This window comes from Camelus dromedarius, chromosome 21 (assembly GCF_036321535.1).
Source record: "Camelus dromedarius isolate mCamDro1 chromosome 21, mCamDro1.pat, whole genome shotgun sequence".
Lineage (NCBI taxonomy): Eukaryota > Metazoa > Chordata > Mammalia > Artiodactyla > Camelidae > Camelus > Camelus dromedarius.
In genome coordinates, this window is record NC_087456.1 from 37,972,725 (window position 1) to 37,997,607 (window position 24,883).

At 59.4% G+C, this 24,883-nt stretch overlaps 1 protein-coding gene across 1 annotated transcript in view; it reads right to left on the minus strand.

The window, feature by feature from the left end:
- The window catches only part of SYT2 (synaptotagmin 2), a 74,727-nt gene extending 50,440 nt beyond the window's left edge, over window positions 1-24,287 (minus strand). Inside the window, exon 1 of the mRNA XM_031438289.2 lies at window positions 24,135-24,287. The gene's annotated coding sequence lies outside the window, so the exon portion shown is untranslated. The remainder of the gene's footprint in view (window positions 1-24,134) is intronic.
- Window positions 24,288-24,883: the final 596 nt, after the last annotated feature.

Sequence of the window (24,883 nt, forward strand, 5' to 3'; positions counted from 1 at the left end):
GCTCACCGACGCCTAAATTACAACCAAAAGTAAAAGTAAGCCATGACTGTAGCCGTGGGACCAGGGACGTGGCTGCCGTGGCCACTGGGTGCTGAAGGACGTGGGAAAGCCCGCGCCTGGCACTTCCTACCCTCACATGTGCCGTCCACTCCCACTGTCCCTGGAGTCTGAGCACCGAGCAGGAAGCACGGGTTCCGGACAAAACACACCCTCACACCCAGGACTCCTCTCGGGCCTCCTGGCCGGGCCCCCTCCAGCTTCCCCATTCAGCCAGCCAGGCTGGCACACTGACTGGCACCTGCAGGGCCAGGTGAGAGCGCCTGGCTGAGGTTCAGGCCGCCTGTCACCTGGCCTGGTACAGCAGGACTCAAGCTCACCCCTGTGCTCCTCCTCGCACTAGGGGCGCGGCTCTGTCTGGATGCTCTGGCCATGGGGCTGGGTCGGACAGTGCAAGCCGGGCTCTTTTACAGATGGGAAACCGGAGACATCTTGCCTGTCACCCCACTAGTGACTGGCAGAACCAGGTTCCCCCAGCTGGACTCACTCCAAAGGCCAGCCCTCAGGGTCCACTGCTCCTCCCATCCTTGCAGACAGACAGCAACGCACGCTGTCCTAGCCAAGGCCCAGCCATGGCAAGCCCCCTCCCCTGCCCCTGCCCCTGCAGCTGCAAATCAAGTCCCATTTCCTGCATTACACACACACACACACACACACACACACACACACGGATGGACCCGGCAGCCCATGGAGGCGTGGGAAACAGCAGACTGGACGAGAACCCCAGGGCCCAAGGGACCCAGAACACCTGTCCCAGAGCCTGGCTGGCCCCACCGCTCTGACTGCCACTCAGCCCCCTCACTTGCACTGTCCCATGGAGCTTCTGTGTCCCCTCGAGCACCGGGAGTACTGGTTCCTCCAGGGCGGGAACCCTGCCTGGTATTTCCCTGCCCACCTTCCAGCCCTGCACACAGACCCGCTCTCAGTTCCTCCCGCTGATTACACTTCTGTTGGCTTTTCTCGCTGAGACTGGTGCTTCAAGCAGGTGGCGGGAACCCTGGGTTTCGCACCAGACAACCAGGCCCGGCTCTTTAGAAACAACAGCTCTCACCAAACAGAAGCTTTCCACCTGGCTAGCGTTTGGACTTGACAGTAAAAAGGGCTGAGCTGAAGTCAAAGCCATGATGCTGCCAATCGCTCTTCCTTGCTGCCTGAACCTGAACCAGCCACGACCCGCGTGAAGAGTGAGCGCGGCTCCAAAGCCACCTCGTGGTCCTGAGCGGGGGACGCAAGGAAAGAGGAGCACAAGCTATGAACCGCAGTCTGGTGAGTTTCAAGCGTGCGCCTGGCAGACCACCTCCCACCCGCGTCTCACGTCGTGTCCTCCCCTCGAGTCCCAGTGGGTTTTGTGGCCAAGAGACTGCAGAAGTGATGCTACGTGGCTGAGGTGAGGCACGAGGATGCGACGCGTGTCCATCTGGCCCCCGGGACACCTGTCCGTGGACCCCGCCAGCATCCCTCACAGAGGGACAGATCAGCCCCCAGCCAGCCAGCACAGCTCCAGCTGACCCTCCGGGCTGCCCTGCTCTGGGTTCAGTCTGAGCAAGGTAGTGACTGTCGTCAACTAAGCCACTGAACTGGCTGGCCTGTCACCGGCGTCTTATCAAGTATCACCAGGCACTGTGTTGTGACTGATCAAAGCACCAAGCTCCAGGCTGCTCACTGGGGAAGGAATGGAAGGGACACTCCGGGGACTGTGGCCTTACCTGTGGTGTTTCCATCCACACGCGTATTTGTATAAAGGAGAGGCTGTGCGGATGTGACTTGTGCTGTTTTAAAATTTAGAATAAAAACTGACAAAACATAACAAACTGTTAATGCTGTGAAAATGGATGTTTGTTATATTTTTCTGCTGTTTTAATTTTATAAAAAAATCTTTTTAACATGGGGGCCTGTCTCTATGAGCATGCCAGTCCGGACTTAGAGTTAGGGGTGTTGGGTTAGAGTGCTGGCGGGCCGGCGGCGGGGGAAGGGGAGGCTGAGGGCAGGTGGCGGGCAACAGCAGCGCCTGTGTGCGTGCGTGCATGCGAGCGTGCATGCGTGTGAATTCACAGGTGAGACACTTGTGCCCACCTCAGAGGGAGGAGGCAGGGCGGGCGGGGGACGGACTGGGGACTGGGACAGGTGGGGAGCAGGATGGGGGTGTGGGGTGGGGCCAGGGGCGGCCGGCCTCACGCCGGAGCAGGACAGGCCCCCCTCGCACAGCCGGGCTGGGGCAGGGAGGGTGCCTGGAGGAAGAGGGAGGCTTCAGTGACGAGGCAGGGGTGGGCACTAGCCTCAAAGTGGAGAGAAGAGGAGAGCTGGAGGCAGTTTGGGAGGAACAGTCTCAGGCCCCAAACCCCAGACGCTGGATCTACCTCCCAGCCACCTTCCTTGTCCCCCACGTCACTCCCCTTCCAGCCAGGAACCACATCTCTGCCAGAGAGGACTTCCCAACGTCCCCAGTGGATAGAACGCCAGCCCCAGACCCCTCACGTCGCTCGCCCCATTGGCCAGGTGCTGCTCACGCCTCCTGCTTCTGTCTGCCTGGTCCTCTGCCCATGACGCCCCTGCTCCTCAGGGGGCCTTTGCTCCTCCTTCAAAACGCTTATTAAGTACCAGCTCCGGATGGGGTCCTCAGCACAACCAGTGTCTCCACCTCCTAAACTTGTCTCCTGGTGCTGAAGTGATGCTGGGCCAGGACAGGGCTCCCTGAGGGCAGGGCCATGGCCCTCAGCTTGAGTCTCGGCGCCCAGCACAAATGGCTCAACAGAAATCTTCTGAGATCAAACACGGAAAGTCAGAGGATTCTGACTGACATGGGCCATTGCGCGGCTGTCGCTGAAGCCGGAGAGCAGACATGCCGGCCTCCGCCCCCTGGAGACACAGCCCTGGGACCTGCCCATGTAAGCGATGCACCCTCGGACACACAGGGCCAGTGGGGGTGAAATGTCACGCGGTAACTGAGGGAGCGAGAGGCGGGGGACGTGCCCGAGGGGTATTTACCCAAACCCCGAACCTCCGTCTCAGCTGGGCCCACATCAGACACGTGGTGTCGTCTACCCAGTGACATCCTGGAAACATACAGCCAAGGGGGCAGGTGGACAGAGATGGCGCAGAGAGGGGCATCGTCCACAGCTCTGTGCCCGCTGGGGGCCCAGGTATGCAGGGTGGTCTGAGGAGCGAGAGGAGGTCTCTTCCCAAACGTGGCCGTCTCGCGGTGCTCCTGGGCCCAAAGTCCACAGCCATGCCTCCTACACAGAGCTCTGCCAAGTCCTCACTGGGTGCCGGTGGCACCAGCACAGCCATGCCGTCAAGACGGTGCCTCGGCCACGAGTGTCCCACTGACTCCCAGCCCCACTCACACACATGCACACACAGGCACACAAGTGCACACACAGGGCCACCGGTACACACACGCACACACAGGGCCCCCAGCCACGGCCAAGCATCGGGGCCCACCTTCCCTTGCCGCCCCTGACTCTCTGAGCCTCCCCAAGGCCCACCTGCCACCAGCCTGACTCCAAGGCCAGGGACTCCCCTCAGGCCCAGTGGCCCTAGGGGTGAGAAGGGGTTCAGAGGGAAGGGCCCTGTGTGTGCGTGTGGGATGGGAGCCAGACACTCGCCTGCCTCCCTGCTGGTGGCCCCGTGTTTAGCAGGAGGAATCCCAGAGCAGGGTCCACTTAGGACATTAGGTAGACTCTCCAGAGGCCCCACTGAACGTCCTTCAGCTGCCAGGGCTGCAGACCAGAGGGCAGAGCCGGGGTGCGATGGGCCATCCCGGGAGTTCTGCAGGCAGTGATGCTGACCTGACCCCCAATGTGCCCTGGTGGCCGTCCCAGCAGGAAAGCGTGAGGCACTGAGCTGCCCACGCCCCAGCATCGCCTCCCTGTGAGGTGGGAAGTGGGGTCCGTGGTGTAGAGCTTTCCCGAGAGCAGCTGTGAGCCTTGGGCAGGGTCACATCTGAGATGCAACCTCGTCAACCACCTGTCAACGAGCCAACTGTGGAGCCTGCGGTCACAGCACCTCCTGATGAGGCTGGGCTGCAGCCCCAGTCAGGTCTCCCCAGCCCACCCTCCCTCCAGCACCACCTCCTGGCTCCTTGGGCCCCATTCGCGTCCCCACTGAGCCCAGCCTCTTGCAGGGCCAAAGCCTCTCACTGTGGCACCCCTCCAGCCAGCACAGAGCCGGCCCGCAGTGGGCACACAGGAGGGCATCTGGCTGACTGAGGGTGGACAGAGGGGGCTGCCCTGTGACCCGACCTCTGGCTGCCCCCCCATTCCTGGCTCAAGCAGGTGCCCACAGTGTGCCAGGTGCGGGGGGACACAGAGGCCCCACCACCTCAGGGAGACTGGGCACCAGCACAGAAAGTCAAACAGCAAGACACACAGCAGTGGTGTTACAACAGGACAGAATTAATCGCGCAAGGAAGTAGACAGACAAGAAGGGCCACGGGTCCCAGAGGTGAGACGCTGGATCTCGTCTGGAGCCAGAGCGGGTAGATCTGAAAACCCCAAAGGCTCCTGAGAGTGGAGTTCCGGGAGTCGGGGAGCCGTGGGGGGAGGGGGGGCTGGCTGTGGGCGCGTCCCCCTCCACTTGTCCCCTCAGTTACTACGTGACATTTCAACCCAGGGTCAGACCAGCCAACACTCCGGACGAGTAGGGACCTGATACAACCGGGTAGGGTGGGAACCGGGTAGGGTGTGAACCAGGAAAAAGTCAATTAACCAGCAGATGCCGGGCCCAAGCCTTCCCGGCCTCCTGTTTTAGGAGGAAAACCACATGTGCAGCAGCACAGGCCCAGCCTTCAAAGGACGTGGGGGTGGTGCCCACAGATCGACAAGGAGAAGACAGGTGTAACCCGTGGGAAGTGAGCAGGAGCCGAAAACAGTAACTCCCAGAAGGGCCAACAAGTACATGGAAAGGGGCTCAACGTCTCAGTCATCAGGGAAATGCATGTTGAAACCAAAGGAGAGACGCACTCACTCACCAGAATGGCTAAAACAAAAGGACAGAAAATACTAAGTGTTGGCAAGAACATGGAGCACAGGGACGCAATGTCACTGCCAGCGGGAGCAGGAACCGGCAAGAGCATTCTGGAAAGCACGCAATGTAACCTTGACGACAAAACACCACACACACACCCCGTCCCAGCAGGAACAGGACTAACAACAGCCCCAGACCGGAGCCTGCCCAGAGCTCAGCGACAGGAGAAACGGACCAGTAAGCGGAGGGGCGTCGTCTCAGCAGAGTGTGACACGGCAACGCAAAGAAATAAACGGAGCCACGCACAGCGACACGGCGAGCATCGCAAACACGGCTCTGGGTGAACGAAGGCTGTCACAGAGGAGGGCCCTGGGGCCGCACTAGTCCAGCTCAGAATGGGAGAGGCTGACGGCTGGTGCGAGAAGGGTGGCTGGGGGGGTGGAGGCATCCCGGCCGCCCCAGTCGCCCCTCCCTCGGGGCTGGGGATCTCTGCCTCGGTCTGGCCACAGGCTACGTGGGCGAGCTCCGTCTGTGAATATTCACCCGACTGTACTCTTGTGATCTGTGCACTTCTCTGTGTTGACATGGCATGTCAGCCAAACATCGTTAAGAAGAGCTGGGCATGTGCTCAAGTTTGTCCGCAGGGAATGGTCCCCGGTGTGCCACTGCACCTGGCCGCTTGTCCCGGGACAGCCCAGGGCTCAGGCGAGGGCAGTGACCTCCGCTGGCCCCTCCTGAACCTCGCACGTTTCTCAGGCCTCCAGCCTACTCCCGGGCTCGTGGCATCTCAACTGAACCCCTCCCTCTGGCCCGGCCCCCAGACACCCTCCAGGAAACAGCATTTGGGTGGGTGGAGGTGGGGACCTGCTCAGAAGGTGGGCAGCAGGGGGCTGCGTCAGGGGAGTGGCTAGGAGCCCAGCCTGGACCAGGAGGGACGAGGGCAGCAGCGTGAAGAGAAGGCACCAGGGGTGGGGGGCGCTCCTGGGCCCCCCCACAACTTGCGAGAGAGGCAGAGCTCCCTCTGGGCTCTGGGAACTCGGGCCCTCTCCACCGAGGAAGCAACTGTTGGGACAAACAGCACTTTTTCCTCCTAAGAAGCGAAGTGAACTAGAACATTTCCCACCCACCTGGCAGGTGAGACTCGCTCTCTGGTCATGAGAAGCAAAGGGGGTGTGAAGTGAGGTACACTGATCCCACCCACCGAGACCCCCATCCTAGGCCCCGCTGCTCACACGCTCACCCACAGGAGCTCAGGTGCAGCAGAGAACCACTGGAGGTCCAGGCATTAATCGTCCACACGCTTTCTTCCACATCCCTACGTCACCACCATCCTGGCATTGCAGGGCTCAGGTCTCCGCTGCCTCTGCCTGAAGCGTACTTTGGAGCCAGCCTTTCTCCTCCACCCATAGCCCTTCCCACGTGCTTCACCCAACACCTCGTCATCCCCCCCACCCACAGGAAGGAATGTGCTGTGGGAGAGAGGAAAGTTCAGGAAACATGACTTAAAAGCCGGTGTGTCTGGGTGAGGTGCCTGCACCTCTCCTTTCAAATGCTCTGTTGCAAAATACACCCAGTGTTTTGTTTCAATCCACACCGAAGCATTTTTCGGGCCAAATTTCCTCCCGCCTGTCACAGCTCAGGGGAAAAATGAACACACAATTCCCCAGGTCCATTACCCACGGAAACAGGCTCACAGTGTGGGAAGTGTGTCCCTGCCAGTGAGGCGAGGGGACAAGGGCATCAGCAAGCAGTCTCTGAGGGTCCGAGTCGTCGGGGTCTCACCCGCTGCCGTGCTCCCCGGGGGAGTGAGGGCGCCCCCGGGACCCGGCCAGGCACAGCCATGCAGAGTGGGCCAGCCCAGGGGGATGTGGCCCTGGGCCCCATTACACTGTGGCCCCCAGTCCTCCCTGTCACCTTCCTGCCTTATCACCTCTACCTCCTGTCCTGTCCCTGGACAGATGGAGTCTCAAGGAAAACAGATGATTTCTCTCCCTTCTCGAAGGTGGAGTCCTTGGGCTGTGTCTCCAAAGGCCCAAGAAAGAGGGGCCATGGTATAAGCTCCCCACTCCCAGATGCCTCAAGGGGCCAGGCGACAAGTCATCTGGAAAGCCACCCCTCCACTCTGCGGGGCGTGGACAGGCAGAGGCCCAGCCCACCCATCACCTCCAGGGCCACCGGCCATGACCGCCTGACCCCAGCTCTCTGCCGGGGTGAGGATCCCCGCACGAAATGCCCCCCTCACCCCCGTCCACCTGCACGCACGTGCACACGCGTGCACACACACGCACACGCATGCCTTCCTGGCGAGGCCCCGCCTGCCCCTCTCCAGCCACTTCTCATGGCCCCATCCTACCCCCACTCTCCTCTGAAGCCCTTCAACCCCCAAGTCTTCGCTCTGTGACTCCCTCTGCCCGGTTGTGCCCCATGAATCTGTCTCAACACACCCTTCTGCTGAGGTGCTCGGGCCCGTGGGCCCGTTGAGGCAGCAGCTGTGCCGGAAGCATCTCCTGCCCCAGCACCTGCTGAGTAAGGCTCGTAAGGCCCCGGCCAACTGTGTGCTCCAGCAGGTTCCCCGGCTTCCTCAGCTCCTCAGACTCCCACCACCGGGGAGCTGAGACCCGCTGTGTGCCAGATTTGAGTGGTGGCCCCATCACCTCCTCCATCTCCACGGGGCTCCCGCCTGGGGCAGAGAGGAGACCGACGCCTGGCCCGCTGGGTGTGGTGTGGGCCTTCAGCTGGGCTGGCAGCTGAGGAACTGCCAGAGACAGAGAAGAGCCCCTGAGAGGGGGTCTCCCCGGCCAGACGCTGGAGAGACAGCGCCCGTGGGAGGTGACAGCCAGGTGTGCGTGTGACAAGGAGGGAACAGCCTCGTCTGTTTTCTTTTTGGAGAACAGAGCCTCCTCCCGACTAGTCCCTTTTCCCTTTGGGAACCTGAGACAAAGGCTAACCCACCCCCACGACTTCCTATCTGCTGAGTCCTTTGCACTGAACACTGAACTAAAGCTGAAATAAGGAGAAAGATTGTCTTTCCAGCCAATGTGACCCCGAGGGCACGTTCACGAAAGGGGCAGGACAGCCCCTGTCAGCCAGCGCCCCTCCTGCAGCAGAGCTGGGAGGACAGAGGCACCACTGTGGGCGAGAGCTCAGGACCAGAGCACCATCACTCCCTAGACCCAGGCCTGGACTTGCGGGCGGGACACTAACGTGCGTCCACAGTCCCACCGGCCAAGTGAACTCTGCCCATGGTGCTGTCCGTCTTGGTCCCTCGTCTGTAAGGTGGCGCATTCACTGCCCGCGCCCTTCTCTGCCACCCCTGGCATCAGAGGGTGAAGTGCACGAGGGCTTTTGCTCACTCCCAGCATTGCCACACTCTGCCCAGACCTGGGAGGACAGTCGCAGGCCTGCAGGAGCAGGGGCCATCCTGCCAGACGTCCTCTGTGGCCTCCTGGCCAGGGCCCAAGTAGCGAGCGCAGATGTGTCACACTGGAGATGAGATACAGCCACAGAGGGATTCAGCTCTGTGCCCAAATCCCGAATTGTGTTTTCCTCTGTTAAGCCAGCATTACTCACTGTCTCCCCTGCCCGCGATGTTACATGAGACCTTGGAGGGGAGACATGCAGACCCAGTGCCTGCAGCTCGGGGAGAACTTCATCACTATGGAAGGAGCTTAGGGACATGGAAATGGCCAGTCAGAGGCACCGGCCCATCTCTCGGGCCTTTCGGAACTGATGCCTGTGGGGTGAGTTCAGCTGCTCATGCCCGAAGCAGCGTCCTCTGGTGGTGATGGGAGATGGGGGTCAGTGCGGCAGAGGGAAGGTCACAGGGGGTCAGGACAGGCGGACTCTGGCTGTGGCCTGGAACTCTGTGCACGGTTAAATGTTCACAGAGCAGCTCCAAGGGGGCCAAGCCCACACTGACAGAGTGAGCGGGGCTCCGTGAGGGAACCCCTCCAGCCCCACCATGGAGCCAGGGCCCCGATGTGAAACCCGGCCTCTCCTCCTCCCTAAACATGGGCCCCAACTCCCTCCACCCTGCAGAGCTGGTCAGGAGGGGCAGGGACAGTCAGTGAAGGGAGGGGGATTCGTGCAGGCCCCTATCCTCTCATCCTTTCAGGAACCAGCCAGGCTTCTCAGCACATGGCTGCCTGTGGCAGTAATTCTACCCTGGGGTCCCAGTGACATCATCTACAACCCACCGGCTGTATGACCTCGGGCAAATCATTTAACCCCTCTGAGTGTCCTTCCTCATCTGCAAAATAAGGCCATTCTACAGGGCTGTTTTGAGTGTCCAGGGGGCATTGTGGGGTGTGCCCCCATCCTCTGTCCACCACCAGCATCCCACCAGTCCCTCACAGACACCCCCCGGGCTGCCTCCTGCCAGCCCTGCAGGTGTTTCACCAGCAGCGCAATGCTGGGCAGTACAGACACCCTGCAAAGCAGACAAGTCCAGTCCCCAGAATTGAGGACTATGGGCCCTGCCCTCTCCCCATAAAGTTCACTCTAAGAAGGCTGCCCCACCAGCCCCCTTGCACAAAGCACGCTCTCTCTGAGGAAGTGCCCGCCACTCCCACGGTTCTGAGAGTTAGGGAAACCCAGGAGTCCCACACATATCACCAGGGCAGCATGAAACATTTGATTACACAAACCTGCACGGTCCTTGCTGAATACTTCATACGAGAGCAACAATCCATTAGTCACCATCAATTATTCATCTGCGTCAGGGCCAGAGCCAGGGACGCAGCACAGGAACAGCTGAAGCTGGAACCCACACCCCCTCTACCTCCACTCCCCACGAGGCAACCAACCAATCATCCCTCCTACCCCGGGTCCCGCGAGCACCCACTTCTGGAAGGTGTCTGCGATAGTCAGATGGGTATCACCCCACTGAACAGATGGTCAGCGAGGCCCAGGCCAGGCTGAGGCCAGGGCGCATTAAGGGTTTCCAGGAGCCAAGAAACAGACCCATTGCCTTTGTCAAGGTCGACAGGCACACTTGGCGGCAGAGGTGGCTGGGTGAAAGGTATCAGGTTCTGTGTCCCTGAGAAAGATGCCCGCTGCCAGTCCAGCCCCATCCTGAAGGTCCCCTCAAGAGAGGTCACAGAATCATGGATTCTCAGAGCCAGAGGGGATAGGCCCTCAGGACCCCACCAGCAGGGCTGCAGGAGTCCCTCTAGCAACACAACCGCGACATCCACCCACGGACGAGGCCCACTGCGTGTGTGCACCGTCCCCTCCGTCAGCATTTGCCCAGTAAACATCTACTGAGTATCTTCCAGGGGCTGGTTCCCAATGGGACACTGGTTCACACCCAACACAGCCCAAGTCCTTGTTGACCGCCTTCCTTAGAGTGGGTCACAATTAGTCCTCATGGATCCATGTTCACTGGGCCCAGTAGGAAATGAGGCGGAGGGTCAGTTCTTTTTAGGACCAGAGTCTGGAGCTCACTGCAGTGAGACTGGGGCCCAGCTTGTTCCCCTAAACTGGCCTTGTACCCCAGAACCACCCCCGTTGGGCAGTGGTTTTCAGGACTGGATCTGGGCAATGGGTACTCCCAGGGCTGGAGGTTTAAGCCCCCAGGTCTCCTCCCCCGCCCACAAGAACCCTGTACCCACACGTGCACAGTAGTCCTCTGCCAAGGGTCTGCCTCACCTCTCCCCACCAGGATGCTACTCCCAGGACCTGGCTCTGCCTACTGGTGAGGAAGGCAGCGAACCTCCTGGTGTTATGAACGGTGCGGAGAAGCACTGTCCAAAATACGTTCCCCCGCAGCCCGGGCGGATGCTGGGGGAAGGAGGGGAAGGGAGCAGACCTGGGGGAGGGGGACCCTGGGCAGCAGGGACATCAAGGAGGCACGTGGCACCCCCAGGCGGAGCCTGAGGGGAGAAACCCCCAAGAGAAGGCAGCAGGTAACCTGAATTTTACTTGGGTTTCCCCTTTAGTGTCAAGTCCTGGAGGGTCCTAGTGATCCCATGAGGAGGTGGCAGCTGGGATGACTCAGGGATGACACTTACACCTTCTGCCCAGCCAAGTGCCCTGAAGGTCATGGATTATCAGTTTTTGAAGATACATGGTGGTCAAGGAGGAGCTGTAACTGGGGGAAGGATGGGAAGAGAAGGAAAGGAGACACGAAAGGAGATTTCTAGGGTGTCCTGAGCTCTAGAAGGAGAGTAGTGACGCTGTTCAGATGAATCAAGAGGCCAGAAAGGCAGTGCCACCCTACTACAGGGCACACAGAGCTCTGGAGAGCGGCCAGTCTCTGCCACTTTCCCAGCGTCTGGTCGCACCCCAACCTACCCTGCCATGCCACTGCTCCCACTGCTGATGAGTGAGGGGCTCAGCTCTAACACATGCTCCAACCTACAACCTTGAATCTCCATGCACCCCCCTCCCCTCCAGGGAAGCCTACTCCAGCCTCACTTAATGCTGACAACACCCCACCCACCGCAAAAGCCCACCCCTCCCCAGACGCAGGCTAGCCTCTGCTTGAGTGGAGAGGGCAATGAGGTATAGGAATAATGACGTTCAAAGAGCTGGAGAGAGGTACGGTCACTGACTTTGGGAGACCAGAGCCATATTCCAGGCCCCAAGGTCACGCAATCCTATCACTTACAAGCTAACTGCCCCCCAACCGAGGCCATGCATGTCAAACTGCTTTTAACAACCTGGCCTGACACTCCAGCTCACCGTAGAGGCGCTTGGAGTCCATTCCTACGTTTTATTGTAAAAAGTGGGACCCAGGGAGAGAAGACGGCTTGAACAAGGTCTTACAGCCCGTACAGGGAGGAAACCACGGTCGCAACGCGGGTTTTCCCCTCACCCCTGCCTGCCGCTCCGGAACGGGCCGTCAGGACTCGGCCCGGACGCGCGGTCCGCAGAGGAGCGCGGGGCTCTGTCCGTGGTGCTGAATACCCGCCCCACCGCAGGGTTTGCATTTCTCAGCACTGAGGGGCCTCAGCACTTTCACACGGAGACGGACAAACAGCAGACATCCAAGAGCATCATCCGACTCCGTCACCGCTGCTCAACACCTTAGCTGGGTGTGGCCACCTGATCTAAGATGCTGAGAGACCGTCCTTTCAGAAAGCTGGAAGTGAGAACACAACAGGACTCATATGGTCATCCCCACGGTTTCCAAGGGGGAACTTTCCAAGAAGGAAGTCACTAGGATGGAACGCCACGGGACATCTGGAGGCTCTGTGGACAACAGGAGAACCTTTAGAAGATGCAGGGGGATTTTGAAGGGTCCTGCCAAGAGGCTAGGGGGTGGGTATCCGGGTCTTTCAAGGTCACACCTCCAAGGTCCAGAGTCATGACTTGTAACCTTTCTGTGGGTCCTTAGAGTCTAGAGCTGGTGGTGGGGAGGGGTTCAAAACATTAACGCGTTGTCCATCCCTCCTCTGTTGGTGGCAAAGCAACCTCAGATTAGGTTTATGCATTTCGAGCATAAATCCTGAGATTCCCTGAGAACACTTGGAATAACATCAGGGTTGTGTTTAAAAGAAAGAGCTGAGTGTATCCGGAGCCCCAGGCTATAGTCCCAGCTGAAAAAACTAAGAAGCCATACTCTTCAGGGACCTGGCTCTTTCCTGCCCCTTCAATATTGAGGCTGACTGATGGTTGCTCATTGCAGGGCAAACATTCAGCATGTGTGAATGGATCACAGACAAAAGAGCTGTTTTAGCAGGATATGTACAGTATCCTGGAAATAAATGGGCGGTCCAGGTGGTGGGGGTACCTGCATGTCCTCCTGCAAGTTTGACTCTCATAACTGAAGTCTCCTGGGGCTGAGTCCACACACACACACCCCATCACAGCACTGATGGGGGGTGCTTTCACCCTGCTCTGCCCCTCACACCCACAGCATTCTCCCCTGCCCCTCCTCTCCTCTCCCTACACTGTGATGCACTCAGTGAACACAGTGAAGCATGACACCTGCATGCAGCTCTCCCCGCATGTCTATACCCACACAGACCCTAGGACAGAGGCAGTCATGGTGGTCAGCCTGCCCTCTCCTAAACCTAGCCTGGCCCCAACTCTCCTTGTCTTGGAAGGAGGTCTCACCACCTGCTTGGTCGTCTGTCACAATGTCTAACCACATGTACTGTTTGGAAACTCCTCTTGCATCTGCCTGAAATCTTTCGTGTTTTAGGTTAAGACTATTGCCTTTCTGACACTGTGAATCATTTTTAAAGATGTGGCGTGTCTCTTGTAGTGGAAGTGGGCTGTGGGGTTTCAGCAGACACCCCGCACATACACACACACACACACACAGAGAACCCGTCGCCAAGGTAACAACAAAAAAGTCCAAGGACATGAAGGCCCCTCAAGAGGGCATCTGATCCCCACTCATTTCCAGAGACAGCACTGCCCCAGGGTCCCCTGAGGAAAAGCCCGTCTCCTGCCCTTGTTTCTGGGTCTGAAACATGAAACACCCTGGCCTCCCTTAGCCGCCAAGCCCAGCCTCCCCAGCAATCACATCACCAGCAACTAATACACTTCTCAGAGGCCGTACTTCTATTACAGCAGGACAAGAGAGCAAAGGGGTAATTGGGCTCGATTTGACTGAGTGTGACAGCGGCACAGTTAGCCACACGTGTCATCAAGAGATGTGAACTGGGGATAGTTTATGCTCAGAAACTCATTTCCAAGAGGACCTAACAGCTCCCTCTCACAGACGTCCAGACGGTGCTGACATCAGTGGCACGGCAAGGAGGAGAGATGCATGGACTTGTCTGAGGGGGGACCTTGGAAGGTCACCACCACCCCTGCCTCCACACAAACACTCCCTCTGAAAAGCTCTTTCTCTGCTTTTCTGGAACGAACATGACACCCTCTCTTCACCCCGCTGATCACCTGCCAGATGTCTCGGTGCCACAAGCAAGAAAGTGCTGCCTAATGTCTACCCTAAGCCCTGTGTGCTTCTGTTCTAACCGTTGCTCTGCTCCCGCCCTTGGGGTGAGGCCAGCTGCCGTCTCCTCTCACATCTCCATCCCTGATGCCTGCCTTGCTGGGGCACATCTGCATACCCACTCCCCAGCATGAGACACCCTTGGCTCTGGGCCTGTTCTCCAGGCACCTGCTCACTGGACTCAGGGCCCAGGAGCCTTCTTAGCCTTGGTCCTGACTTTCTGTCTCAGCCTCCAGAAGATCTACAGTTTGGCCTTTGAAAAACTCCAATGCTATTCTGGGACCCTGAGAAGGGATGGCAGGATTTTCTAGTTCAATCTCCTCGTTTTACAGAGGAAGGAGCAGCTACAAAGAGGGGAATGACCAGCTCAAGGCCACATGGGGAACTGGAGGCAGAGAAAACACTGCACTGCCTCTAAGCCCAGAACCCACCCCCAACTCAGAGCCCTTCCTGGAGCCCCGCCCCCAGGGTTGGGCTACACAGATGCACCCACACCCCAGAAGTGCCGGGAGCAACCCCACCGTCCCCACCCGCTGGAGGCCCGCATCATAAGCCCTTGGCACTGGGTGCTTTTTACTACAAACCAACTGTCGTAATTGTAATTAAATGATCCTCTTTTGTTGACTGTTTTGCTTCCTCAGCCTTTAAGTGCCCTGAGGGCAGGGACTGGTCAGCTCTGTCCTAGCAGAATGCCCATTCATGTATGCTTCTGCAGGAGTGAATGAGTAAGTGAGTGAGTGAGTGAGTGAGTGAGTGAGTGAGTGGGGAGGAGGGTGTGGCCCGGGCCTGGCCAGCGACACACAGCTGAGAGACTGTGAGTCTCTCACAGGTCCCTGCTTCTCCATCATCTCCACTACTGAGGACAGAGAAGAGGCAACGGCATGACTTTTGTCCCTGGAGAGCTCGGGACACAGACAGGGCTCCAGACTCTGTAGTTCGGTGTCTGACGAGGCCCCTGCTTTGGACGAGCCCCTCGCGTTGCTGAGGATTTCATGAGCCTAGAGGCTATACTCCCCACCCCCAGCCCTCCCCAACACATGTCTCCCGCGCAGTCCTGGTGCCCCAGGTCCTGACCAGACACCTTGTCTCATCCATGTCCCACCAAGCCCCTGCTTCTGAGCACCAACCCCCACACCCCAGCAACCCCCTCCTAGAAGAGCTACGACCTGCAGACAAGGCCTCAGGTTCCATTTTGTTCTCAATTTCCAAGGAACATGAGAGGAACCAGTGCCCGTGGGCAGGCCGCCAGCAGTGTGTGGGTGGCGGTGGGCCTCTCGTGTTTATGTGAAATTGTGACTTTTCTCTACTCTGATCCTGTGCATGGAGGTGCTGCAAACCGCAAACTAGAAAGAAATGGTCTCTGGAAGTAGGGCGACAGCAGGTGGGCCCTGGGACGGGCCCCTGTGGGACCTGTCTAGTTTATTAAGGGCCAGAGCCCTGTGCCCCAGAACTGAGAGGCCTGGGGGTTCCAGCCTGCCCCAGGCAGGCTACCCACATCCTCTGAGCAGCTCCCAATCAATGTTGAGTTCACCCCTACCCACTGGTGCCCAGCCCAGGGTCTACCTTCAATCATCTCCTGGGTACAAAAAGGAAGAGCCAGACGCTCAGGGACACTAGGAGAGCAGAGATCAGGGGCCTGACTCCTGCTGTAGCTGGGAGACCCCACAGGACAGTGCCCAGGGCCTCAATGTCCACCCCCAGGAAAGGACGGACTGCTCCAGCGACCCCTCATCCAGGTGGCCCCGTCTTCTCCTGTCTCGGTCCCTCACATTCCTGGTCAGCAGTGGGCAGCCCAGATGGCTGAGCCAGGAATCAGCCATGTGCCAGGACGGTCACTTACCCCGTGTGGCTGTGAAGAGTGGGCTGTGGGCTCCCTGTGGGGCCAGGCGTGCATGTGCAGACATCCGCCTTCATCTGAAGGTGGCTCTTGCACAGTCCTCCAGACCTCCCCGCCCTGCCCTCCCTGAGCACCCCCAGGATGAACCGACCACAGTCTCTCAGAGCCAGAGCCACGGAAGCCACGGGAGAGACAGCAAGACCTCTGTTCTTCCTGGGGGAGGAACAGTTACCTCCTAGCTGGGGGGTCAGGGTGCTAAATCTCCATCACGTGGGTGGCTGTCCAGGCACACAGGGTCCAGCACCGCCTCCGGCTCTCAGCTCCTCTGCAGCTGCTGGACTGTGTGCACGGACCTGCCAGTCCCCAACTCGCAGGCTGGACCAGGGATGGCACAGAGTGAGAGTAAATGGCCCAGCACAGCAGGAGGGACTGTGTGGACTCCTCACTGTCGGGGGTCAAGGGCTGACTCTACTTCTCAGGCCCTTGAGAGGCCTGCTTAGCAGGGGCCCCAGGTCCCATTGGTGACAGGCAGACAGAAGCAGCAGGCCCCCTTAGCAAGGTTTCACTCCCGAGGGGCTGGCGCCTGGGTTCCCTGCACCCCAGGGCTGCGTGGGCAGGGCCGGTGCACTCACGCCAGCAGCACGGCCGCGTAGACAGAGCCCTGAGGATCCGGCCTGTGCCGGGCCTTGTCCGCAGTCCCCGGACAGCGGTCCCCTCCCCAACAAGCCACACGGGGTGCTGATTCTGCTGCCCACCTGCGACATGGCCCTGGGGGACACTGACTCCACCTGTAAACGGGGGTGAAACATCAAATGCTCTCAGACCGAAGTGCTGTATGTGAACTTCCTGTTTTATCACAGAGAATATTAGCAAGGTGTGCACTCAAGTGTCAAGGTTTAATAAAATATCTAATTAAAGAAATATTTAAAGAAACTAGCATTGATTTATTCATCAGGCATGTGGTGGGGACAGCACAGGGGCTGGAATGGTCTGATGTCCTGCCCTGACGCCCGCGATGGCGTGCAGTGGTCTTGGCCACCATGGCTGCCATACCGTCACTGCGCATAGCAGAAACAGCAAGGAGCCTGGGCTCTTTGAGGCCAGTTCGACCTTGCGGACCTCCTGGAAGACTCTGGGGGCCATGGGCCCGTACACCACTCTAAGGACTGCCGTCCCAGGACCTCACGTGCTCTCCACCAGGACCGTGTCCTTATCTTCAGATGAGTCTCTGGGCTTAGCGTGAGGAACTCCCACAGGGAAATGGGAGCAGTGCAGGCCTGGTCTGCACGTGCATTCTCGGAGGTGCCCCGGAGAGCATGCAGCTGTGGGGCCTGGACACCTTCTCATCGTCCCGTCGCCTCCTCTCCCCATGCTCACTGTCTACACCCCAGGGAAGCCTCTGCTGTGGTGAGGACCTGGCGTCTGTCACTTTCTGTGATCCCTGGAGACCCATCAGGAGACCTGCCTAGCTGGGGACGGGGTCCGGGTCCCCGGGAAGACTCAGACCTCTGGGGCCGGCCCCTCCTGCACAGCCCAGCAGCAGCAAGGTTCCCAGCATCAAAGAGCTAATCCAATTTCTCGGCTGTGCCTCCCCCTTTGCCTTCTGCGAAGCCAGCATTGATTTGGAACCAGGGCAGCCTTATTAAAGTGATGCCTTTCCTCCTCATGGGAGAATCAAACTGAGAGAGGGAGCCCTGTCCCCTCGCGTCAGTTAACTCTGTGCTTCCTTGGCCCCAAGAGAGGGAGGCTGGATTTCAGCCCTAGGTCTTCATCCCAGGACCCTGATCCCTCAGCCACCAGGTCTGTTTACCCTCCCTGCACTCCTCAGCCCTCCGAGGCGAACTGGGAATCCAGGGTCTGCACCTGATGTGTGACCCCGTCACCGGCCTGCAACTTTGGCCCCATCAGTTGGCTCAGTCAGGGATCATGATGGACAGTGAAGTGGGCAGCCAGGTGGCCCCACGGAGGACAGAGACAGAGGACTGTGTGTTCGCTTTTCTCCAAACACACGAGAGAGGTGAGGCCCTCAGAGGCCCCTTTGCCCTGCCGGGTCCCCCTGGGCTCCTGCGAGGTCCTGTCCACACGGGAAGGGGTCGGGGACACAAGGTCGAGGTGCAGCAGGGGAAGAAGGTGAGATCAGACATCACAAAGGGCCTCCTGTCTGCAAACAGGAGAAAAGCTGCTCTCTCAGTGTCCTTCCAAAGCAAGAAGGACGGCCCCAAATACAGGGCGGTGAGTCCAGACCAGAGTCAACGCCAGGGGGAGAGGCGTTCTCAGGAAGGGTCCCTGGAGCCCAGAGCACAAGTGGGCCTTGGGGAAGTCACTTCTGCTCTGGAAGGAGACGGACAGTGGCCCTAGGCCACAGTGGGCCCCAGGCCAAGCACGCTGCCCACCCTGTCAGCGCTAACACAGGGCCTGCCTCATGTGCGACAGAGGACACTGACCCCAGGAGTGGGCGTGAGGAAGGGGGTGAAGAGAGAAAGGAAGGGAAGAAAGGGGGTCAAAGACAGGCCCCAGGCAGCTCCCTAACCCTAACCCTAACCCTAACCCTTCGGTCAGTTATAACCCCGTCCTCTCCAGAGCAGAGCAGGAGGCTGGGAGAAGAGCCCCCCACCCCCGGCCTCTGTCCTCACTCCCCCAGCCCCTGCCAAGCACCCGGCTCTAATCCCCCCTGAGCTGAGAAACAGAGGCCTGGGTGGGACCCGGCCTCCCACCAGCTCACTCCCTCTGCCTACTTGGGGGTGGGAAGGGTTAGTTCCTCCTGGCCCACCCCTCCTCAGGCTCAGAGCCCACCTCCCATTCCTCCATTCATTTCTGCTTTCCCACCTCCCTAGTGCCAGGCCCACAGTCTACACTACACCTGCTATTAGATGCCTGGAATGGGTGAATAATTGGAATATTCCTTAACTGCTGAACTCCAGGGCCACTGCATCAGCCCAACTACAGGGAGTCCTGCTAGGGCTCTTGGCGGCCTGAGGACTCCCCGTCCCACGAAGAGGCACCTGGTCCCCACAAATGCCTCAGGGGAGCTCCCTGACCCCACCCCCTGCTGGGCCACCATCCCACCCTGGCCCCAGACTGCCGGCGAGGGGGCCTCAGGCTTCCCGGCTTGTTTGCAGAGGGCCCCGGGGCCCAGCCTGAGAAGAACCAGATCCTGGTTCTGGCGGGATGCTGTCCTAGGCTGGGGAGCACCTGGGGGCCCAGCCCCACCAAGCCCAGGCACAGGGGAGCCCTCGTTGCAGAGACCTAAGCCGGGGCTAGGGGCCCACAGAAGGGCCTGCCCTGTGGGTGCTCCTAGGCTGATGGGAGGAGGCGCCGCTATTCTGAGCTTCCCTTTCATCTCTGGGGCCTTTTGGAAGGTCTCAGTTCATCTGCACTGGGAGGGGCGGGGAGGGCCCAGCTGGGTGCAGGGCCGTGAGTCCCACGCGAATCCCAGCTTCTCAAGCCTGGACACAAAGCAGAAGCAGTTAGACACCACCCGGTTTCTACATTTCCGGGAGCCCTTCTCTATTGGGTCCCACGGCCCCACACGTGTATACACATATGTACACACGCATGTACACACACATACACAGGCCCATGTCCTGCTGCTGCGGACATCAGAGGAAGCCTGGAATCACTAAACGAGGACACTGCAGAGGCTCCTGTGGTGATGACATCAGCGTCTGCTCAGACAAGGCTGCTGAGGCCAGGGCCCCTCACCTGGTCTGGTGCACACACCATGCTGCCCTGCTTCTGAGCAGGTGCCTCTGAGGCTGCCAAAGCCCTGTGGCAAGTCCACGGAAACCCAGCACTACGGAGGGAGGCGAACTCAACTTCGCCAGGGGATCACTGCCTGATCTGTCACCAGTGTCCTGTTTATACTCAAGGAATGAATGGCCTTGTCCCTGAGCACCGGTGACCATGTTCATTTGCCGTCCACAGGCAGAGCTAGTGAGAAAGGGCAAGGGAGGGGAGGCTGGCTGGGGAGGAAAGTTCTGACCTGTCAGCCACGGTGGCCTGCAAAGCCCCCAGCGTGCCTGCCCTCGGTGGGGTGAGATTTTGAACAAGTCACATAACTACTCTGGGCCTTTGCCTCTTCACTATAAAATGGGACGGTGATGGCTGTACTGAGGATGGCAGCGATGAGCGATGTAAAAGCTTCATGGGGCGGTGTGGGGGTGAGGGAGGGGAGGAGTTGGCGCCTGCTCCACAGTCCCCCTGCCGCACTGGGCCTGCCTTTCCTCACGCCCACTGGTGAGTGCTTCCTGCAGTAAGAGCTGGGGTCCTGAGGTCCCAGACAAAGCAGCAAAGAAGAGTCTCTGCTGAGTTCACAGCAGCAGGGTGACTCCCCTTCGTCTCTTGCTTGACCCCCAACTTGGGGGCTGCTTGGTGGCACCAAACCCTCTGGGGCTCAGTGGCCACGATCATGGTCCCAGACATCTGTCCCACTTTCCTGAGCAGCAAGGTCTGGAAGGGGACTAGCTTCCCACCTCCCGACCCTGGCGTTCAGTCAGATGGCCAGACAGGTTAGGGGAACTCTGGTGGAAATGATCCAGAGGAAGCTTTCAGGACATCGCTGCAGCCCATGCATTTGGGGAGTCTTTCTTGGTGCGTAACTTTGGGCCCCTTGCTGAAGTTCAGATGTCTTTGGGGGAGGGGCTGGTAGCCAGGTGCTTCCCGAAGTCCAGACTCATGATCCAAACTTACTCATCATTCTGGCTACTACTCTGAACTACCAGTTCCAAGGATAAAAATGAAGGATTGCTGGGACAAATCCTTCCCAGAAGTTAAACTTGGGCAAGATATGGCTTGGCAGGCACAAAGAGCTACCTGACAGTCAGAGGCATGAAGCACTGGAACAGCCCTGGAGGCGGTTAAGGCAGCTTCTTCCCCTGTGTTTTTAAGAACAGGGAGGAGACGTGGTCTCTCCAGCTGAGAACCCAGGAGAGAATCCAGTCTGTGCTTATACAGCACTCACCATGCTCTGTGTGCCCATCCAAATAGGTTTCAGGAATTAATTCATTTAATCCTCACTGAAAACCTAGATGTGAATCTTATCTTCATCCTACAGATGAGGAGACTGAGAAACACAGTTTGACTAAATTGCCCACAGTCAGAGTGAGTGGCAGAGCCCCACGGAACCCAGGCGACCTGGCCAAAGGCACCACCTTGCCCCTGAGACAGACTTCTGTGACCTGACATTCCTCCAAGGAAATCACATCGGTCACCATGTGGGGCTGGGGGCTTCCTGGACCCCAGCTCCTCTGATCGAGTGTTGGAGGAATGTCATCTTGTTGTCTGTGTGATGATGGCTCACGTGGAAAATTTAGAATTGTATCTGTCCAGCAGGCCACAGCAGCAGTTCCCATTTATTGAGTGCTTACTACCCTATGGGTAAGTATTATCACCTCTGTTTTATAGACAAAACTCACCAGACCTAGTCAGGTCACCTCATCACATGCTTTCAAAAAGCATCCTGCACGCTTTCCTAAACCTTGTCACGATTGTGATTAACTAGTCGTGTGATTATTTGCTCAGTCGTGTTACTTACAAGATCATACGTGCCATGAAGGCAGGAACCAGGGCTGTTCTGTTCCCACTGAGTCTCTGCTGCCAAGCACAGCTCCTGGCACACAGCGGACTCTCAAAAAGTAGTGGCTGAACAACGTAGAAACTGATGCTCAGGGCGCCCAAGTGACCTGCCTCAGCCCCCTGGGATGCAAAATTCAGAATGGCCGGGATCTTGTCTGCTGTGTTCACCGTGGCACCCACAGTGACTAGAACACGGCCTGCACCAAGCAGGTGCTCACCATAAGCACTTGCTGAATTAATAAAGTCACACACTCTGTAATTAGTGGCCCAGAGATTTGAACCCAGGCCTGTGGGGCTCCCAGCCTCCACGGCTTGCTGCTTCCTGCTTAACCCACAGCCCCAACAGAGTCAGCACCCACCGTCACTCCCCTGGCGGCCGGTCCAGCTCTGGAAGAGCGTCCCCGTCACCCGGGACCTTCCGCGTCGTCTGGCTCAATAAAAGCAAACCCAGCTTCAGCCAGAACCTAGGTCAGGAAAGGCCAACTACCCATTCCAGTGTCACAGCCTCTGACTGCCCACGAGGGGACAGGGAGGGGACAACGGGCCACTCTCCCAGCCCAGTGAGCCCCGGCCTCCTCCCCTGCATCCTCACTGTCCCCACACCCAGCTCCTAGCCCACCTGCTGCCCCTCTGCTCTCTGAGGGGAGGACAGGAGACCCAGGAGACAGGAGACAGGACAAAGTCCAGGAAGTGACTGAGGGGCCACTAGGGCCACTGGGGCTGGGTGATACTGGCCTGGAGAGGGCAGCCAAGAGGCCCCTGCAGTCACCTCCAAAGGCCACCCCTCCCCAGGTCTCTGCAGCGTGTGTATGTGGGGGCCCTTTGGCATTTGCCTGGAAGCTGCCTGAGGGTGAAAGGTCAGGAGAGCCTGGACTCAGCTCCTGAAAGGGTCTCCCTGCCCCTGCCAGGTCTGAACTAGCACATGCTCTGCCCAGGGACAAAACCAACAGTGGTCCTGAGACGGAGCCAGTTGCAAGCTCTTCTGTGGGGAAAGGGCAACGTTCACAAATGCCAACACTTTTCTCCTCCCCTGGTCCTGCTCTGTAGCTATCAGACCCCAAAGCTGAAAATATGAAAACTGTATTTGAATAATCCACCCCGCCCCCCGCAAAATGTTGCCTGTCCAAGAGCTAGGCATCTGTCCCCCAGGGGCATCCGTCCAAGAGGTGGGCAGGGCAGAGGAAGGTCCCCCGCGAAGAGCAGCCCGGAGTGAGGCTCCAGCTAGCACTTGTCATTCCCCAGGGGCATGGACAGGAGAAGGGCTGGGCTCTCTGGGCCAGGCCACAGTGTGCCCAGCCAGGACCCCTGGCGCTGACTCAGCCCCAGAGCCCTGACACAGGCCACTGCTCACCAGGACGCCAGGCACGTCCCAATGCATCAGAGCTGCTTTGCCCCTCCCGCCAGCCCCTCTGGCAGGGCTTTAGGGGCATTGGGCTTGGCTCTTCTCTTTGGCTTCTCTGGTGGCCACAGAGATGCTTCCAGCAGCCTGGAGCCTGGACTTGGACCTAAGCAGGGGGAGATGACCTGGAGGGATTAAGGGCTGCCTTGCTCCCCACGGTCACACCCTCTGATGAGGTGCCCTGGTTACCAGGAGCTGAATGGATGGGTTGAGGACAATCTATCACACCAGGGAGCCTCCCCTCCAGGCAGCAGCAGGACGGGGGCAGGGGAGGGAGAGCTCCAGCTCTCCAGGTCTAGCCCACCCCCACTCCCATCCAGGCAGCCCTCTCTCCCCACTGCAGTGCCCCACTCCTGGGCCACCACCTCCTCTGTCCTTGCACTCCTTTATCTCGGCCGCTACAGGAGAAAGCAGTGGCACGTGCTTACTTCTCTAGCCAACAGCGAATGGGGGAGGACACTGCAGAGGGGAGGGGGGCTTTGTAAGCCCCACACACTCCATGGGCTAGGGGTGTCCTGGAGGCACCTGTGGAATGTGGGAATGAAAAGGGGGAAGGAGAAAGGATAAACCATCTATCTTTTTAGTTAAGAAATAAAAACCCTGTGCCCTGAGATGGGGAGGAAATAGAGGAAGGGGAAGGGGGACCCCAAATGGGAGAGGTAAATGAGAGTCCAGAGAGCGGGTGGGGCTGTCTTCACTTTCTGGGTCTGGGGCCCAGAGCTGGGGGAGGGCTGCCGCAGGAACGGGACGTCCTAGGTGTGCTGAGTCATGAGATTTGGAGAGAGGCGAGGGTGCCTTCAACTCCCTGGCGTCTCTGTCCCAGGTCCTCCCGACCCTCACTTTCAGATAACCCCGGTAGTTCGTCTCCTCTCCGGCTTCCTGATCCAGGGTCTCTGCCTCCTGGAGCTCCAGGACCCTTCCTCCCCCGACGACGGCGGGGCGGGGGCCCCCAAAGCTTGAGGCAGGGGCAAAAGAACCTCGGCTGGAGACCCCTCGGGGGGGCAGGGGTGGGCAAGACGCGAGTGGGGGGCGTCCAGGAGACGTGGGAAGAGGGGTAGGGGCGCAGAGCCTGAGGGCTCAGGGGACGTCGGCCCGCCCCTCTGCTCTGCAGCTCGTCCCAGGGGACCCAGGGCGGAAATCGGCTCCCTCCCCCCGCCCCAAACCGACAGAGCAGCCGGCTCCTCGACGCTTTGATCCAACTCCCCAAAACAAAGCTTCACCTGGACGCGTCCAAACTCCCCCCAAAGGACGATGAGGGCGCCCGGTCCCCTTGGCCTCAAAGTTCTCCGATCCCACCCACCCCCGGGAGCCAGACCCCACCGCGAGGCCCGAGGTTAAGCAGCAGAAACTTTGGAGGAGGAGGTTGGTGCCCCCCACGGCGGGGACAGACTTACCGGGGCAGCCAGCCAGGAGAGACCCAGGCCCCCGAAGTGAGGGGCGGCGGGCTGCAGGCGACGGCCGAGGGGCGGACCGTGCTCCCAGCCCGGAGTCCTCTGCGTCCCGACCGCAACTCGGCGCGAGTGTCTTTGCCGCAAGACTTGCTGAGCTTGCAGCCTGCGTCGCGGAGAGGGAGGCGCGCGACCCGGGGCGCGCGCTGCAGTGCGGGGAGGAGGCTGGGGGCGGGACTGGAGGAAGGCGGTGACCGACAGGAGGGGCAGGGGACCGGGAGGAGGGGGTGGAAACAGGGAGGAGGGAGAGGGGATCGGGAGGAGGAGGAGGAGATGGGGTGGGGGGTGGAGACCCGGGAGGAGGGGAGGGGACCGGGAAGAAGGGGAGGGGACCAGGGAGAAGGGGGTGGGCTGCAAGAGGTGCAGGGGGCGGGCCTACCCTGCGGAGACCCTGGTCCTGTTCGCATGGCCCCTCTGGGCTCTCTGCGCCCCCATCTCCTGCTCAAGGTCACGGCTGCTGCTCAGGATCAGGAAGAGCCGGACCGGGAACCGGGCCTCGTGGTCCCCGCGTGAGGTGGACTGTCTCTCTTGGGCCAGGTCCTTCTCCCCAACCTCCCAAATCTACTGCAGCTCAAGGCTACATTATTGACCTCAGGTGCCCCCGTAGCCGTTTGGGATTTCTAAACCCACCCAAGAGAGGTAAGGCCATCTCTACTGTAGTTGTCATCCGGAGGGAGGGGTTTCTGATTCTAAAG